Genomic DNA, 19,000 nt, shown 5'->3' on the forward strand with positions numbered 1-19,000 from the left:
TTCAACAGAAACACCCTGGACCTCCATAACCCTGCCAAGCTAACGCCAGAGGGAAATGTTCTAGTCCTGGCGAAAGGACAGACATAGCTCCTAAGGCACTGAGGTCATCTGTTAGCAGTGATGTCTGAATTTTCAGATACATACAATATACAAGACAAACTTGATAAAAAACCAACTTGTTAGTTACAGAGAAATTTAATACATTTGCATTTCTTGGATAAAGTTTCCCATGTTAGTTTAGGGACCATAGCTTGAAAGTTGGTGAAATAGAACCAAAAATATAGACTAATACACATGGTCTAATTTAACACACACACACACACGCACACGCACACGCACACACACACACACACACACACACACACGGTTTTTAAAAGTAGTTCATTCACAATCTATTTTAATTTATTGAATATATCTATAATCTGTATCTATAAATATATAACAGATAGATAGCAAAAAATGGTTAACTTTGAAAAAAGAGGAAATGAGAGATATAAGTCTGATGAAACAAAATAAGAGATACATATGAAAAACAGCTGTAAAGAGTGAATATACTACGGGTTCTACATGTAATAAAATTCTATTATAAATGACATTTCAGATACTAAAAATTAGGCTGTTTTGCTACTGATCTGGCAAGTTTTATGTCAATTTGTCACATTCTAGAGTCACTCTAGAGGAGAAAATATTACCATCTATAAGATTGGGCTATAAGCAAGCATTGTAGTGCATTTTCTTAATTAGTGATTGATAAGGGAGGGTTCATCCCACTGTGTTTGGGGCTACCTGGGCCGGTGGTCCTGGGTTCCTTAAGAAAACAGACTGAAGAAGCCATGAGTATCATTATCCCTCCATGGCCTCTGTACCAGCTCCTTCCGCTGGGATCCTGCCTTGCTCGAGTTCCTGTACTGATTTCCTTTAATGGTGAACAGTGGTATAAACCAAATAAATCTCACATTTCCCTAAGTTTTTGGTTGTTGTTAGTACTCATGGTGTTTCATCACAGAAATAGAAACTCTAAGTTTCTATATCATTTAACGGCAATATACCATTTAACATAAATACTATGTAAGGCTATGTGTATTTTTGTTTTTTGCTTAACTACATGAATGATTATATGCATAGATACATTGGCACATCAATACAAATATCATGCTTTTTACATTAAATACATACAGTGACAACTTCTGAAAAAAAGAAACCAATGTGGCTAGCATATGGAGGAATTTTCTTCAAAGAAAATAGGACTTTTCATAGAATATATCTAGATTCTAGTTTTTTCTTTCCTCCACTTCTTCAAGTTCTTTCCCACCTTCTCTTCTGTCTGGATCCACACCTTTCCTCTCTTTAGAAAACAAATAGGCATCTAAGAAATAATAGTAAAATAAAATAAGATAAAGTAAAATGAACAAATTGGAATAGGACAAAACAAATAAAAAGAAAAATAATGTAAGAAAATGCACAGGAAATGTATATAGATACACTAAGACATAAGTTCATACAAAATAGAATCCCTTAAAAGTACAGAAACTAAAGCCATAACATATTTGTAAATGAGTTGATAAGGTTTTTAAAAAAATGCCGACATAATATTATGAGACAAACTACCTCCATATTTGCCATTGAGTTCATATTTTATTGGCCATTCTACACTGCTATGCATAGACCTTGCCCTTAAGAGTGGTTTGTTTTCTCAGTGACACTCCCAGGAGAAAACTGTACTTTAATTTTCAAGTGGCTATCAATAGAGGATAACTCCTGGTTTAGGGATGAGGTCACATGCTCATTTTTCTTTCAGTTCTAGGACACCATGTTTTGCACAGCCATGCAAGCCCTTTGTCTGCATAAGTGTAACAACCCTGTTATGTCTACAGGACATTCTTCTTTGGGGACCTCCATTTCTTTTGGCCCATACATTCTTTCAGCTTCTTCTTTTGCAGCAGAGTTCCCTGATCTCTGGAGGGGAACGATTTGGTGGAAGTATTTCTTTTAGGGTTGTATATTCCAAAGTCTCTCACTTTCTATATAAGTGTGGATATAGTGTTACTCTGTATGTTCCCATCTACTTCAGGAGCAATCTCTGATGAAGACTGAGTGAGGTATCTATGACTATAGCAGAATGTTATTAGGAGTTATTTTATTGTTAGGTTCTCATAACAGAACAGTAGATTGTTGCCTAGGTCCCTGACATATTTAGTCTCTGATTCTTGCCCACCCAAAAAAGTACCAAGGCATCATGGGTTCCATTTCATGGAATGGGCTTTAACCCAAATCAGGCATTGGTTTGTTCCTCTCACAAGATTTGTACTGCTATTGTACGGGCATATCTCACAGGGATGTCACTAATTTAGATGTGTTTGTAGCTGGTTTGGTATTTACCTTTCTTGTTTGGGAGGGTGCATATTATGTTCTAGTGCCATTAAAAAAATCCATAAACATGAAGGTACTATATAGGCATCGGCTTGACTTATCTATGTTCAATGATTTGTCTAGGTGTTGTCTTCACTTATAAGGCCTTAGCCTCAGTGTGTGGAGAGGTTTGAAAATTAGCTGAAGTTGTTTGGAGGATTTCCTGGGGAATCTCTGATGAAGAACTTGATTAAATATAAAAGCACTTCCAGTACAGGAAGCTTCATTTCACATAAGGGAGATATCCAGTGAATAGAGCTCTGTTACCCCATTATAAAGTGACTTCATTTAGATTGTGGTCAAATATGCATATATTTGAGGAATCCTCTACTATATTTGGTTTTTATATGACAGCTCAAATGGCCTTTAGTTTTTGCTCTTCCTACTGGTAATCTTTCCCTATCCTCTCCTCTTTCTGTTTCCCTATCATTTCATTTCATCCCCACTCACACAAATACCAAGCAGTTACATATCATAACTGTTTATTTTCCCTTCATAGGGTTATCTGTCCTTCCTACTCCTAGTCTTTTACTGTCTACCTAACTTCTGTGGTCATGTGATTTTATGGGTTGTAGTTTGTTTAACAACGACTTATTATCTAATATTCACATATAAGAAAATATGTACCAGATTTTGGGAAGGCTTGAGCTACCTTGCTCAATATGAATTTTTTTTAGTTCTATGAATTTATTTACAAATTTCGTGATTCGATATTTTTAAATCCTGAACAATATTCCATTGTTTAAATGGACCAAGTTTTCTTAATCCATTCACTCAATGATGGACATCCAGGTTCTGATATGAAAGATGACAGTGATTTTATTACTGGAAACTTTCCTCAGAAACCATACCACAAATTCACCCTGACCACAATATGAAGAACAGCATCTTTGTAAGTGTACCTGGACACTGAACAGTGTATTGATGACCTTCTGTTGCTGTGATAAAAAGCCACTCCCAAAAGAAACTTTTAGAAGAATGTGTGTTTTGACTTACAGGTTCACAGTGAAAAAACACAATGTCAGAGAATTCTGGCATGACAGGAAGCAGCAAGATCACATTACATCCACAAAAGTAGAAGCAAGATTACAGATCTTCAAATTTTTCCCATGGGATCTACCTTCAGGAAGGTTCCAAGCCACTAGAAGTTCCATATCCTTCTCAAACAGCTCTACCAAGAGGAAACTATGTGTTCAAATGTAATGAGCCTATGGCAGACATTTCTCATTTACACTACCACATAAACTTATTACCTGTGGAATATCTAGCTCTGATTTGCATTTTAAAAGTATCATTCTTTTGACAATAAATGGAATATAGACTAATTTAAAGGAGAAGAAATAGAGATAATGAGTTTATTGTATTGTCCAGATGAAAATGTATTTTTTTTTGTTCTGAATAACAAAATTTCACAAGTGTACATGCTAACAGAGCAAATATACAGAGAGCAAGCAGAGAAGGATCAAAGATGACTTAAGATTTTGGAATTAGAATTTAGATGCCTCTATTAGCAGAAGAATGCTAGCAGTGAAGACTGAATGAAACGAAGACAGTGACTTCTACTCAATCACTTTCTGAACATTATTGGTGTACAGTTTACAAGTCAAAACATAAACATATGAGATTTTAGTTGTTTAAACAAAAAGACAAACAGAAAGTATGTAATTAAAAATAGAAAAAAATAGAAATAGAAGTAGAAATAGAAATATAGCTAGGGACATTAGGGAAAGAATGTAGGCTAATAACTAGAAATTATAAGTTCATTGAAGATTTAAATTAAAGCTTATCAAAATTAATAAGTGCAATTTTAGTGATAATTAGCTGAGTAATAGAACCCGTGAAATAAGAAATCTAGAAACTTCAGTCGAGAACTAACTTTTGATAAAGTCACTGGTTTCTTAGTAATTTGAAACCAGGAGCTGAGAAAATGGCTCATCCTTTAAAGTGACTACATTAGTAGCAGCCAGGTGATCTGAGTTCTGATCCTAAGAATTTGTGCAAATTCTAAGCAGATTTAGTGATCCAGCATGCAGAAGGCAGAGACAGAGGAACTTCAAAACAAGCTTTCTAACTACAATTGAAACATTCTTGATGAAAAAGACATCCCAGTTGAAGTAACCTAGACACCCCAAAAGTCAAATATGGTATGTGGATGTTAGTTTTAAGCTTTGGTAGGCATGTCAAAACACATAGTACTCTGGAGTTTAGTTATAAAGTAAAGAAATATCAGACAGAGAAGGATTTCCCAAGTAAGAAGAAATAGAATAAGTATTTATGGAAAGATGAGGGAGACTGGAAAGGGAGAATTAAAGGAGAATCAGAACAGAAGAAGAATTAAGAGGAAGAATATGGGGAGAGGCAGCTAAAGCCAAGGTCCACCAAAGGAAAGCTCCAATGCTTGGAATGGTTTTATCTGATTGGATTTTAGGTCTACTTCATGAGACAGAACCCATGACTGACCCTGCACAAGGGGCTGAGAACCTAGGACTAAACAGACCAGGGAACTACTTCTGTTTTGCTGAAGAAATTTAGTAATATAACAGCTCCTGACAACATTAATTTATAGCTATAGATGACTCTCCTGACCAGCCATCATCACAGAAGCTTCTACCTAGGAGATAGGGACAAGTACAGAAACCCACAGCTAGATAGAATGCAGAGGGAGAAACTTTGGAACACTCATCTTAAATGTTTACAAAAAGAATTCTCCATTCAAACCTCAAGTAACTCTGTAATAGAGGAAGCAGGAAGGCTGTAATAACCCTTGGTGATGTAAAGAACCAATGAAACAACAGGAACAATAGGACTGACACACACAGATGAACTCACAGAGATATTGGCAGCATGCACAGGGCATGCTCATATTCAATACAGACGGGGTTTCGGTACTGAGACATGAACATGAACATGGTGGATCTGACCTTCCATCATTAAGCAAGTTGCTACTTCCTCCCACAAGGGGGAAAATCCTTTTATTAAGTTTACAAACCACACACATAGCTTTAAAATCATACAGGAAAAAAATAAAAAGAAAAGGAAAGAAACTCAAAGGGAGGGACTTTAGATGAAATGGCCAACAGTAGGGAATGAGAACTTATAAAGTCCACCTCCAGCAGGAAGATAGGGTATCAAATGAGAGATGGAGATGCCATCCCACAGTCAAAACTCTGACCCATAATTGTTCCTGTCTGAAAGAACTGCAGGGATGGAAGTGGAGAGGAACCTGAGGAAAGGAAGTTCCAGCAACAGGCACAAAGAAAGATCCAGCTCAAGGGGAGGTCCCAAGGCCTGACACTATGACTGAGGCTATGGAGAGCTCACAAAAAGGGATCTATCATGACTGCCCTCCAAAGGAACCAACAATCTGCTGAAAGAATCATATGCAGATATTTGTACCCAACCAGTGGACAGAAGCAGCTGACCCCTGTTGCTGAATTAGGGAAAGACTGAAAGTAGCCAAAGAGAAGAGAGACCCTGTAGGAGAGCCAGCAGTCTCAATTAATCTGGACTTTTGATCTATCTCAAACACTGGATCACCAAACAGGCAGTATACTCCAGCTGATATGAGGCCCCCAACACACACACACAGTTTAGGACTTCCAGGTCTGTGTTCATTCAGAGATGATGCACCTAACCCTCAACAGACTGAAGGCCTATTTCGAGGGAAATTAGGGGTCAGGTGGGGTAGGGTGTAGGGACATCCATTTGGAGACAGGGGGTGGGGAGAAGATATGAGATGTGGAACAGTCAGAGGGTGGAGTGCGGGGTGGGTATAAAATCTGGAGTGTAAAAAAATAAATTACTCAATTAAAAAAAAGAAAAAATAGTCTAGAATGGTGGTATAAAATGAATCCAAAATAGTTAAACATGCTCAATCATTAGATGGTAAAATTATTTCAATAATCCTTTTGGTTTTATTGAATTCTTAGAAGAGAGTTCCTCTAGGAATTTTATTACCTTGTTTCCGACAAAGCTCATATATCAGAAGTAAACAATGTTTGGGCAAATATTAAATCCTCATTTCTGAATGCTTTGAAAGGTTACAAAAATGAGACATTGTAGAATTCTCCTTATTTATCTTAAAGTGATACTAAATGTATAAATGAGATGCAGCAATATCATTTTGAGTTTTTACATACAAATATACCACTGAGTATGAATGTAGAGATGTATGTCGATAATACCTGGACACAAACACAGACAATCAGCAATAATTTTTAAAGCAATGTAATATTAGGTTTATTATCTGTTTTCTTTTCTTTTTTCTTTAACAAATATTCATTATTTATAAATTGTGTGGTTTATTTGTGAAACTGAAAAAAATTCTATATTTGAGAACCAGGCAAATTCTTTCTTCCATAAAATACTGTATTCTTTGCTTTGTTTTAATCTCTACCTTTTAGTTCAAATGTTTTTATTCTAATGTATGCTAATTGGTTCCTTCTATGCCCATGCTGAATTATGTAATGCACGTGAACATTTCTACATAAAAGAGACGAATTATTTCCCATGTAAAGCAAACCTGTTCATTAATCCTTCCAATTCTTTATTTTTCAGCGATCAGAATTATCATTACTCATATTTTATGAAATGAACAAAACAACAATCACTAAAGAAAACTGATAATCTCTAAGAATTCTGACATCTCTCTTATAAATTATAAACTACCCCAAATATCTTGTTACTCTTTTTTTTTTCTTTTTTGGTATTTTTATTAGGTATTTTCTTCATTTACATTTCAAATGCTATCTCCCAAAGCTCCCTATACCCTCCCCAGCCCTGCTCCCCAACCCAATATGCATACAAAGTCTGGAAGCTCTGATTTTTTTAACCTTCTGTTTACTAAGTATTTTTTTCTTTTGTGGATTGTATTTTGCTATTGCTGCATTTTTTCACCTAATTGGTGTCTGTGGGAATGCTGCATTTTTAAAAAAAATACAAAATAAAACTTACATGATTTTTTTCAGACCATTATTTCAATATCTACATTTTTAGTCATTGAAAATCCTATATTGGCTCCTGAGAAGTACCAAAACTTTGAATTTTCAGATACTGTCTATGACAACTTTTAATATAAAGCTTACACCTATTAAGAATTAACAATAAATTAAATTAACCTATTAAATTAACTGAAAAATAAAATACTTTTATATAAACTTTAAAATTAAATCGTAAAACTTTATCATATTTTCTTACTTAACATATGTTAACTACTCTTATAAACCCTTAGCCACTCTATTAAGTCTTTGACATAAATAACACCTCTATTATTTAGATAATATTCATGTTTTTGTTATTCACTTTTCTATTAATTGAAGAAAGAAATAATTATAGTAATCTACAAATTAGTATCTTTATTAGAAGAAAACTTCAATTAAGAGGGAAAATGTTAGTTATCATTAATCAGTTAACAGTAAAGTAAATAGGTTGACTGTTGTTCATGTTTTAAAGTTTTCTGTTTGCATTATTCGAGTGGTTACAATTTTGTGTTGCAAGTTTTATTTCTTTTAATAAGTTTGAAATAAAAAATGCCTAGTGTATATTGCACTACTAATAGGTACTAGAGAACTACATACAACAGTTGCAAGAATCAGACACAGGGACCACTGACATAAAATGGGGATTATTGAGATAAACTCAAACAATCATTTCATCTGGTTCACATAAACCCCCTAAAAGCTTACATTGGATAAGGACATTGCTGCCGGGAGCACTGGGCTTTCCACATATAAAGGAATGAAACTAAACTGATACCTCTCATTTTGTAGAAAGAAAATCATGCAAAATGGATAAAAGTCTTTTATGTAAGACATGAACCTTGAAATTGTTAGATGAATGCAAGGTTAAATTTTTTAAGGTATAGACATAAACAAAGACTTTCTGAATAGAAGTCCAATGATATAGAAAAATAAAAGAAATATTTGCAAATAGATTACATGAAAATAAAAGACCTGTCCAGGAAAGAGAATAATTAGCAGAAAATCAGATATCCTAAAAAAATGAAAAACAATCTTTTTCACTATACAACTGACAAGAGACTGGTATTTACAATTTATGAAGCACAACAAAAGAGAAACACCTTAAATATTCTAAAACGAATAAAACAAAAGAATTGAACAAATGTTTCTAAACTAAAGAATAAATGGCCAGTAGGTATGATAAAATATACAAGCCCTTAGGAAAATACACATTAAAACATTTGGCTTCTCTCCACACCATTTACAAAGGCCGTCATCAAGGAGAAAGACAACTACAAAGGCTGCCAAATATGAGACAAAAGAAAATCTTTTTTTTCTTTTACTAAAAATAGTTACTTTATTCATACAATATATCTTGACCACAGTTTCCTCTCCCCTCCCCTCCCAGATTCACTCTCCTGTTTGCTCTTCAGGAAAGAGCAGCCCTCTAAGAGACAACAGTCAAATAGGACAAAGTAAGATAAAATAAGACAAAAATCCCTCTTGTTAGTGTGTGGTAAATGTGGCCACTATAGAAATGAGTATAGAGGAAGCTCAAAAGAATAAAAATAGAATTACCATATGATCTAACTGATAGGTACATATGCAACTAAGTCTAGTACATAATCGTGTTTTATAACATTCATAATCAGGTACCATTTGGAACAACAACATGACAGCATTTGCACTAAACTGAGAATAGGTTTAATATCATGTTAAACAAAATCAATCAGGCTCATAAGGAAAAATATTCATGTTTTTTGAATGTGCACAAAATATATAAAAGTAGGAAACTTGAAACCAGAATAGGAAATGATTTGAGAATAAGGTGACTGCTAGCACGGAAGCTTAAATGAAGATGATCAGGATAAATTTGGTCAATGTAATGATTTACATGGAGAAAATACAGTCCTATGATTTCTGAACCAAAATATGTGTTAAATATACTGTCAATCATGACTAAGGTTGTGAAAAATATTTATCTTCTTTTAATTATTTAAAATCTTGACTATTATTAAAGATAAGAGCAAATATATTTTGAAAATAGCATCAAAGGACTGCTTAGGAAGAAAAATTAAGACTATGAGTCTTAAATTTTGATTTTACACCCCACATATCCTGAACTCATAAATAGAGTGGTTTTACAGTTTAGTAGTCAACAAGAGGGACAAAATCTGCCTAAATAAAATGCACAGTAAAATCCTAACTAATTTTACTCAAATGACTTAGAACTTGGAAAGTTACCATTATACTGATTGTATACTGGTTGGTTAATTCATTTGCAGCAGCAGCTACAAAGCCTAGGTGTATTGAACCACAACAAAATAAGTAAAAACAGATAAAACATAATAGGTATTCATTCAATGCAAGAAATTTAATTTAAAACTCACAGCTAATTTGAAATTAAAAAAAAAAAAAGTTCCATTGTGCTACTCTGTGCATGTTTAGGAAGTAATTTCAACATTTAGAAGTTACAAAGATAAGGGGGCAAAAGAGAAATGATGTTTCTCTAGCAATAAGTGCACTTTATAAAAACTTATCATGGGATTGTAAAACACCAGACTAAGAACATATTTTAAAAACAGAAAATGTAATTTTAAAAACAAAATACAAGTAATTAATAAGAAGCCAAGAAATAAAAAACTGGTGGGACATATAAAATAAAAAATACTGTGGCTGAATTAAGCCCACACATGTCATTCAGCATTTATTTTAAATGTGAATAGTTGAAATGCACCATTTAAATGACAGTGATTTACAACTCATGTTTGTTTAAAATATTAAAGAAAAAAAACACAAAATTTATTCTGTCCAAGAAACTCAATTAAACAATACAAAAACAGATTTGATTTTAACAAGATGACAAATTAATCACAAAAACAATACAAACACTTTAAATAGTGGGTGGGGATAACAACATAATATTGCCCACAAATTAATACCAATTAATGGGACTATCACATAATAATGTAAGGAAGAACAGATTCTAAATCCATTCTAAAGGAGGAGAATAGTGCAGTCCTGCTAGCATATCTTTAAAATGCCTCTGATAACAGAGTTATAAGTAAAGAGGAATGAATTAGAACACACAGTTACTTGGGAACCTTGACACCCATTCTTAGCAGTACATAAAAACACCATGCTGAGAACCAATATGTGTTTATTTTGTAACACTAACTGGAACTATTTGATGCTTCTTGAGATTCCACCACCAAAGGTAGGATGAACGTAAGGCCAAAGCCTAAAGCATTTACCAATTAGATAGTATTCTACATCAAGGAAAAGAACAAAATAAACAACAAGAACAAACCAGACACATGAACACACACACACACACACACACAGAATGAAAAGGAATTGAAGTCAGAAAACTTACCATAATGAATACAACTAGAAATCAATAATAGAAAGCACTCACTTAAATTTGAAAATGAAATTATATTATTTAAAAAAATCTATAAGTTCAAAGACTTTCAAGAAATGATTTTTAAAATATTTAGAACTGAATAAATGAGAATATTTAATATTTGTAGGATGCCACAGAAATGCTACAACAGAACTGAGAAGTAATAGAGAAGACATAAATTATCATTGTAAAGCTACTAGTGAGCCTCCAGCCTTCATAAAGATAATGAGACCTTTTCTATTTATTTAAACGGTTTTTTGGAAAATTTATGTTTGCTTTTAATAATATAATATTAGGTTCTGCCCATTTGTTGGATGTAAATATCTGCATCTGACTCTTTCAACTGCTTGTTTGGCAGTCATACTAGGTCTCTATTTCTAAGCACACCATAGCATCTGTAATAGTGTCAGGCTTTGGGGCCTCCCTCTGAGCTGGTTCCCAATTTGGGCTTGCCAATAGACCTCCATAATATAAAAATTTTTATATAGTTTTGAATATTTGGGTTTTTTTCTTTTCTATTAGTTGCTTAAGAATTTCACACATTACATTTTGGTAACTTTCAATGTCACAGTCTTCACAAATCTTTATCCCTTTACTACTTACCACACTGTATTTTTTTTTCTTTGTCTATTTCAATACTTCAAGACCAATTTGTGCTGTCAGAATGTCTAGTCTTCCACTGCTGAGTGGTCAACTAAGCACTGAGGAGACTGAGAGAAAGCCTGTGTTCCCTTCCAAGGCAGCTAACAGTAAGCAGCAGCTCATGGCTTGGTGCAGACTGTATGCTCAACTCCCTCTTTGTGCTGCAACTTGTTTGGCTTGGGATTGCACTAGTTCTTCACATGCTTTAACAATTGATTTCAGCTCATATGTACAGCGACCCAACTGTGTAACATAGATAATATTTACCTACATTAATCCACCACTTCTGCCTCTTAACTCTGCTCTCCCAAGCATTATTCCTCTTCTTAAAAAAAATATTTATATCCCAAATGTTGCCCACCCTGTCTCCCTCCTAGAGTTCTTCACCCCATCCCCTCCCCTTCACCTCTGAGAAGGTGCTCTCCCCAGGCATCTCCCTTCTCTGGGGCATCAAATCTTTACAGATTAGGCACATCCTCTCCTGCTGCTGCCAGGCAAGGCAGTCACTCCTCTGCTAGATATGTGTCAGGGGCCTCAGACAAGTCTATGTATGCTCTTTGTTTGGTGGCTTAGTCTCTGGAAGCTGCTAGGGGTCTAGATTAGTTGACACTGTTGGTCTTCCTTTGGGATTGCAAGTCCTTTCATCTCCTTCAATTCTTTCCACTAACTATTCCAGGGGAGTCCCCAACCTCAGTCTCACTCAGTTGTTTGTAGAGCCTCTCAGAGGAAAGCCATGCTAGGCTTCCGTTTGCAAGTACAATATAGAATCAGTAATAGTGTCAAGGTTTGGTGTACACTCATGGGATTGATCTAAAGTTGGGCCAGCCACTGTGAGCCATTCCTTCAGTCTTTGCTCCATTTTTGTCCCTGCATTTCTTTTCAACAGAAAAAAAATTCAAGATCAAATATTTTGAAGGTGGGTTGGTGTCCCCATCTCTTCATTGGGAGTCCTGTATAAACACTAGAGGTGGACTCTTCAGGTTCTATCTCCCTGCTGTTGGACATTTCAGGCTAAGATTACCCACATTGAATCCTGGGAGCCTCTCACATTCTATGCCTCTGGGACTTACTAGAAGTTTACCCCAATTATTAACCCCCACCACTGGAAGTTTCATATTCTCATTCATTCTGCGGTTCCTCTGGGCTTCTCTCTTGTCTACAACCATACATGATTCTGCCCCTCTTTCTGCTCCCACTCTCCCCTTTCATCCAGGTGCCTCCCTCCCTCTGCCTCCCATGATTATTTTGTTCCCTCTTCTAAGTGGGATTGAGGTGTCCTCACTTTGGCTACAAAGTTGTAAAATAGCCTCCAGTTTAATAACATCTTGATTTGGCCATGTTCTTTGTTTCAAGTATGTGGTATCTTCAAACAATGAAGTTTCCTAAATCTGGAAGGTAACCAAGAGCAATAGAAATAGCTCTTTATGTATAAGAGGTCTGTGGGAAGTCACTGAGTTCACTGGAAACAAGAAGTAACAATTACTACACTTGGCTTTTTATTTGGCTATTACTCTGTTATAATCTATTTTCTCTCTTTTTCTTTCTCTCACTTTCTCTTCTTTTTTCTTCTTGTCTCTTGTCGTATTGTGAACTTACATACATTGATACACACACACACACACACACACACACACAGAGCTCCTACAATATTAGATTTCCTTGTTTCTTTTTCCAATCATCTTTATTCAATTGTCCCCCACAAATTCCTTCCTCTACTCTACCCTGCTCTCCTCCATACCAAATTAACTATCTGTATTTTATTATTCCTTTTCAACCCATTGCTTAACAGTTAACAGAATAGAAAAAATACCTTAATTGCTTTGAATGTCATGAACCTCAAACTGAAATTAAATGAAATTAATAATTGAATGGTCAGTAACGATTGCAGAATTGTGACCTTTATCTTAAAAAGAGACGAAGAAGACAATAGAAGGAGCTGTATTATTCATCTGTAGTATTTCAGTGCATATTTTTAAAAAGTTAACTTCAATTGCATACCAATTTATCCAGAAAATATCAAGAACTCTTCTCTCCACCTTTAATGAAATCAGCATTATATTATTAAGAAGATATTACAGCAAATGTTATAGCAAATGAGCTAATTAACTGACTGATAAATTTGTGAGGAAAATGTTAACAAAGCTGATTTATCAATGAATGGAATAATCACAGAGTATGACTATAATATTTATTCCTTGTATGCAAACTGTTTGTTTCATGGAAATCAATCATACTATACCATATGAAGAAGATATTAGTGAATTACATTAATTGACCTAAAGTAATTATTTAACAAATTACACATACAGAGAAGCTACTTATAACTTAGGAAGTTGTAAAGAGTGTCTCATTAATATTCAAGAAATAACAATTTAAAGTCTTCGGTAGTTCATGAAATTTACCAATGCGCAATGCCTTTCCTTCACCAATTTTATTTAAGGAATAAGGACAACTGAAGAAAGGAGACTCTCTTAGTTGAGAAGCTAACTGTCAATCATGGTGTAAACTCCAGGTTTCCAGCTTTCATGAGTCAGCACTCATGCTAGGACAAGCTTTCCACAATGCAGGTGCCTTTAAGTTAACAATGTGTCCTTAACTAACCCCTTACATCGGCTTCTACAATTAACTCCAATAACCTCATTAGTTCACTGAGATAGAATTTGGTGGTATACGTATTTTGGTCTATCATCAGTTTACTATATGTGATAAGTAGATATCTATTCATGCTTACCCAAGAAGTATCAGACAACACTCAACTGAAATAATAGTAACTTCTAAAATTCTTTGTCTTCAAAAGTTTCAATTCAATTTTTGTACATCTGAGAGAAAACTCTTGAGTGAGGAAACAGGAGAATATTGCTGGGCATATATAAAAACTTATTTTAACTTTTCAAATATGTGTATATTAATCTTTACATGTCATTTATTATTTAGCCTAGGAAACTTTATACTCAATTAATAGAGAAGCTAGTAAGTAGATTGATAGTTTACACTCTTTTCAGGAACCATGGCATCATAAAAGAATTTCATAAATATGCATTGTTCCAAAGACTATCTCAACAGTGCATTCGTTGTGGTCACATAGAATACTATAAGCCCTAAGAAAGGGTCATGGTAAAAACTTGGTGGAAACCTATTATTAGCATAATTATACTCATCCTGAAGTTCTTAAGTAGAAGATTGAATAAAGCATATCTGATGGTACATTAACCACTCCGGCAATTTTACTGAGACACAGAGGTCTCTTTTCAAAGAGCCTTAAAAATGGAACTTAAAAATGGAATGAAAAGATGAGTTCAAAGAAATGTCATATTTGGGGGGAATACATTTTTACATTTTATCATTTTATAAGTAAATTGCTTTTATTCACTTTCTCTCACCCCTTCCATTTTATTGAAACACTGTAAACCTGTATGCTAATGATCTCCAGTTGTGTAGATGATAGAATGAGACCACTTTTGACAAACAAAAATCAGAAGGAGCTGATAAATACCATCACCCATTATACTCTATTTGCTGTTCTCAAAGTCTGACCTTTTATGAAGACTTTCAGAGATATGTTATCATCAGGAACCTAATCAAATGCTAAAAGCAGTCCTTGAGAGAAAACATGATTATGAAACTATAGCTTTGTACATTTTAAAAATCTCAAAATGTTGTAAATTCAGTTTGAAGTTTTACAGAGCTATGAATTACCATCATCCTTGAATCTGTTGAATCTTAAAAGCTGATCCATTTTCAAAGTACCAAAGACAACAGTACTTGAGTGTTCAAGACATTTTCTTGTCTGTCGATTTGTCATTAATAGTTAATTCTTAACTATAGTAATTTTCTTCCAAGAAATGTTGCTTCATTTTTTTTGACAGTACCTTCAAGCCTCACGTCTCTGTGATGAGCACTTAGATTCGTTCATACTGCTCAGAATCCCTTAATTCACAGTGCTAGCAAAAAAAAAAAAATACTATGTGTTTACCAAATATCACTAAGTTGATAAAAACACATTTGCTTCATGGAACAAAAGAGTTGTTTTGAAGCAGGAAAGTAGAGATGATCTAAGACAAGCTGCTGAGAATACTTCTAGGAAGAAAAATTTATATTTTAATTGACTGAAAACATTTACTTACAACAAAGAAATTAGAAAATAGAACACTAGAAATCACTGATTTAATTTTTATTAGGTATTTCCTTCATTTACATTTCCAATGCTATCCCAAACGTCCCCCATACCCTTCCCACCACACCCAACCCACCCACTCCCACTTCTTGGTACTGGCGTTCCCCTGTACTGAGGCATATAATGTTTGTAAGACAGATGGGCCTCTCTTTCCAATAATGGCCCATTAGGCCATCTTCTGATACATATGCAGCTAGAAACACGAACCCTTAGGGGTACTGGTTAGTTCATATTGTTGTTCAAACTATAGGGTTGCAGACCCCTTTAGCTCCTTAGGTACTTTCTCTAGCTCCTCCACTGGGGGCCCTATGATCCACCAAATAGCTGACTGTGAGCATCCACTTCTGTGTTTGCTGGGCCCCAACATAGCCTCAAAAGAGACAGCTATATCAGGGTCATTTCAGCAAACTCTTGCTAGTATATGCAATGGTGTCAGCATTTGGAGGCTAATTATGGGATGGAACCCCGGGTATGGCAGTCTCTATGTGGTCCATCCTTTTGTCTCAGCTCAAAACTTTGTCTCTGTAACTCCTTCCATGATTGTTTTGTTCACAATTCTTTTATTTTTTTATTTTTTGACTTATTGGGTATTTATTAAAGTTACATTTCCAATGCTATCCCAAAAGTCCCCCCACCCACTCCCTCCCCCCACCCACTCCCACCTCTTGGCCCTGGAGTTCCCCTGCATATAAAGTCTGCATGACTAATGGGCCTCTCTTTCCAGTGATGGCCAACCAGGCTATCTTCTGATACGTATGCAGCTAGAGACACGAGCTCTGGGGGGGAGGGGATGGTTAGTTCATATAGTTGTTCCACCTATAGGGTTGCAGACCCCAAAACAACTCCCTAGGTACTTCCTCCAGCTCCTCCATTGGGGGCCCTGTGATCCATCCAATAGATGATTGTGAGCATCCACTTCCTTGTTTCTAGGCCCCGGCATAGTCTCACAAGAGAGAGATATATCTGTGTCCTTTCAGCAAAATCTTACTAGTGTATGCAATGGTGTCAGAGTTTGGAGGCTGATTATGCCTGGTATGGCAGCCTTTAGATGGTCCATCCTTTCCTCTCAGCTCCAAACTCTGTCCCTGTAGCTCCTTCCATGGGTGCCTTGCTCCCAATTCAAGGAAGGAGCAAAGTATCCACACCTTGGTCTTCGTTCTTCCTGAGCTTCATGTGTTTTGAAAATTGTATCTTATATCTAGGGTATTCTAAGTTTCTGGGGTAATATACACTTATCAGAGTACATATCATGTGAGTTCTTTTGTGATTGGATTACCTCACTAAGGATGATGCCCTCCAGGTCTATCCATTTGCCTAGGAATTTCATAAATTCATTCATTTTAATAGCTGAGAAGTACTCCATTGTGTAAATGTACCACATTTTCTGTATCCATTCCTCTGTTGAGGGGTATTTGGGTTCTTTCCAGCTTCTGGCTATTAGAAATGAGGCTGCTATGAACATAGTGGAGCATGTGTCCTTCTTACCAGTTGGAACATCTTCTGGATATATACCCAGGAGAGGTTTTGCAGGATCCTCTGGTAGTACTATGTCCAATCTTTTGAGGAATCGCCAGACTGATTTCCAGAGTGCTTGTACAAGATTGCAATCCCACCAAAAATGGAGGACTGTTCCTCTTTCTCCACATCCTAGCCAGCATCTGCTGTCACCTGAATTTTTGATCTTAGCCATTCTGACTGGTATGAGATGGAATCTCAGGGTTGTTTTGATTTGTATTTCTCTGATGATTAAGGATGCTGAACATTTCTCAGATGCTTCTCTGCCATCCGGTATTCCTCAGGTGAGAATTCTTAGTTTGGAAATGAGCCCCGTTTTCTAATGGGGTTATTTGATTTTCTGGGTCCACCTTCTTGAGTTCTTTATATATATTGGATATTACTCCTCTGTCTGATTTAGGATAGGTAAAGATCCTTTCCCAATCTGTTGGTGGCCTTTTTGTCTTATTGAAGGTGTCTTTTGCCTTGCAGAAGCTTTGCAGTTTCATGAGGTCCCACTTGTCAATTCTCGATCTTACAGCACAAGCCATTGCTGTTCTTTTCAGGAATTTTTCCCCTGTGCCCATATCATCGATGCTTTTCCGCACTTTCTCCTCTATAAGTTTCAGTGTCTCTGGTTTTATGTGGAGTTCCTTAATCCAATTAGATATGACCTTAGGACAAGGAGATAAAAATGGATCATTTCGCATTCTTCTACATGATAACCACCAGTTGTGCCAGCAACATTTCTTGAAATGCTGTCTTTCTTCCATTGGATGTTTTTAGCTCCCTTGTTGAAGATCAAGTGACCATAGGTGTGTGGGTTCATTTCTGGGTCTTCAATTCTATTCCATTTGTCTACTTGTCTGTCACTATACCAGTACCATGCAGATTTTATCACAAATGCTCTGTAGTAAAACTTTAGGTCAGGCATGGTGATTCCACCAGAGCTTCATTTATCCTTGAGAAGAGTTTTTGCTATCCTAGATTTTTTGTTATTCCAGATGAATTTGAAGATTGCTTTTTCTAATTCGTTGAAGAATTGAGTTGGAATTTTGATGGGGATTGCATTGAATCTGTAGTTTGCTTTTGGCAAGATAGCCATTTTTAGAATGTTAATCCTGCCAATCCATGAGCATGGGAGATCTTTCCATCTTCTGAGATCTTCTAGAATTTCTTTCTTCAGAGACTTGAAGTTTTTATCATACAGATTTTTTACTTCCTTAGTTAGAGTTACACCAAGATATTTTATATTATTTGTGACTATTGAGAAGGGTGTTGTTTCCCTAATTCCTTTCTCAGCCTGTTTATTCATTGTGTAAAGAAAGGCCATTGACTTGTTTGAGTTAATTTTATATCCAGCTACTTCACCGAAGCTGTTTATCAGGTTTAGGAGTTCTCTGGTGGAATTTTTAGGGTCACTTATATATACTATCATATCATCTGCAAAAAGTGATATTTTGAATTCATCTTTTCCAATTTGTATCCCCTTGATCTCCTTTTCTTGTCGAATTGCTCTGGCTAGGACTTTAAGTACTATATAGAATAGGTAGGGAGAAAGTGGGCAGCCTTATCTAGTCCCTGATTTTAATGGGATTGCTTTAAGCTTCTCACCATTTACTTTGATGTTGGCTATGGTTTGCTGTAGATTGCTTTTATCATGTTTAGGTATGGGCCTTGAATTCCTGATCTTTCCAAGACTTTTATCATGAATGGGTGTTGGATCTTGTCGATTGCTTTTTCTGCATCTAACGATATAATCCTGTGGTTTTTGTTATTGAGTTTGTTTATATACTGGATTACATTGATGGATTTCCGTATATTAAACCATCCCTGCATCCCTGGAATAAAACCTACTTGGTCAGGATGGATGATTGCTTTAATGTGTTCTTGGATTTGGTTAGCGAGAATTTTATT

The sequence above is a fragment of the Mus caroli genome, unplaced genomic scaffold, assembly GCF_978045245.1.
Source record: "Mus caroli unplaced genomic scaffold, Mus_caroli_1 scaffold_12, whole genome shotgun sequence".
NCBI lineage: Eukaryota > Metazoa > Chordata > Mammalia > Rodentia > Muridae > Mus > Mus caroli.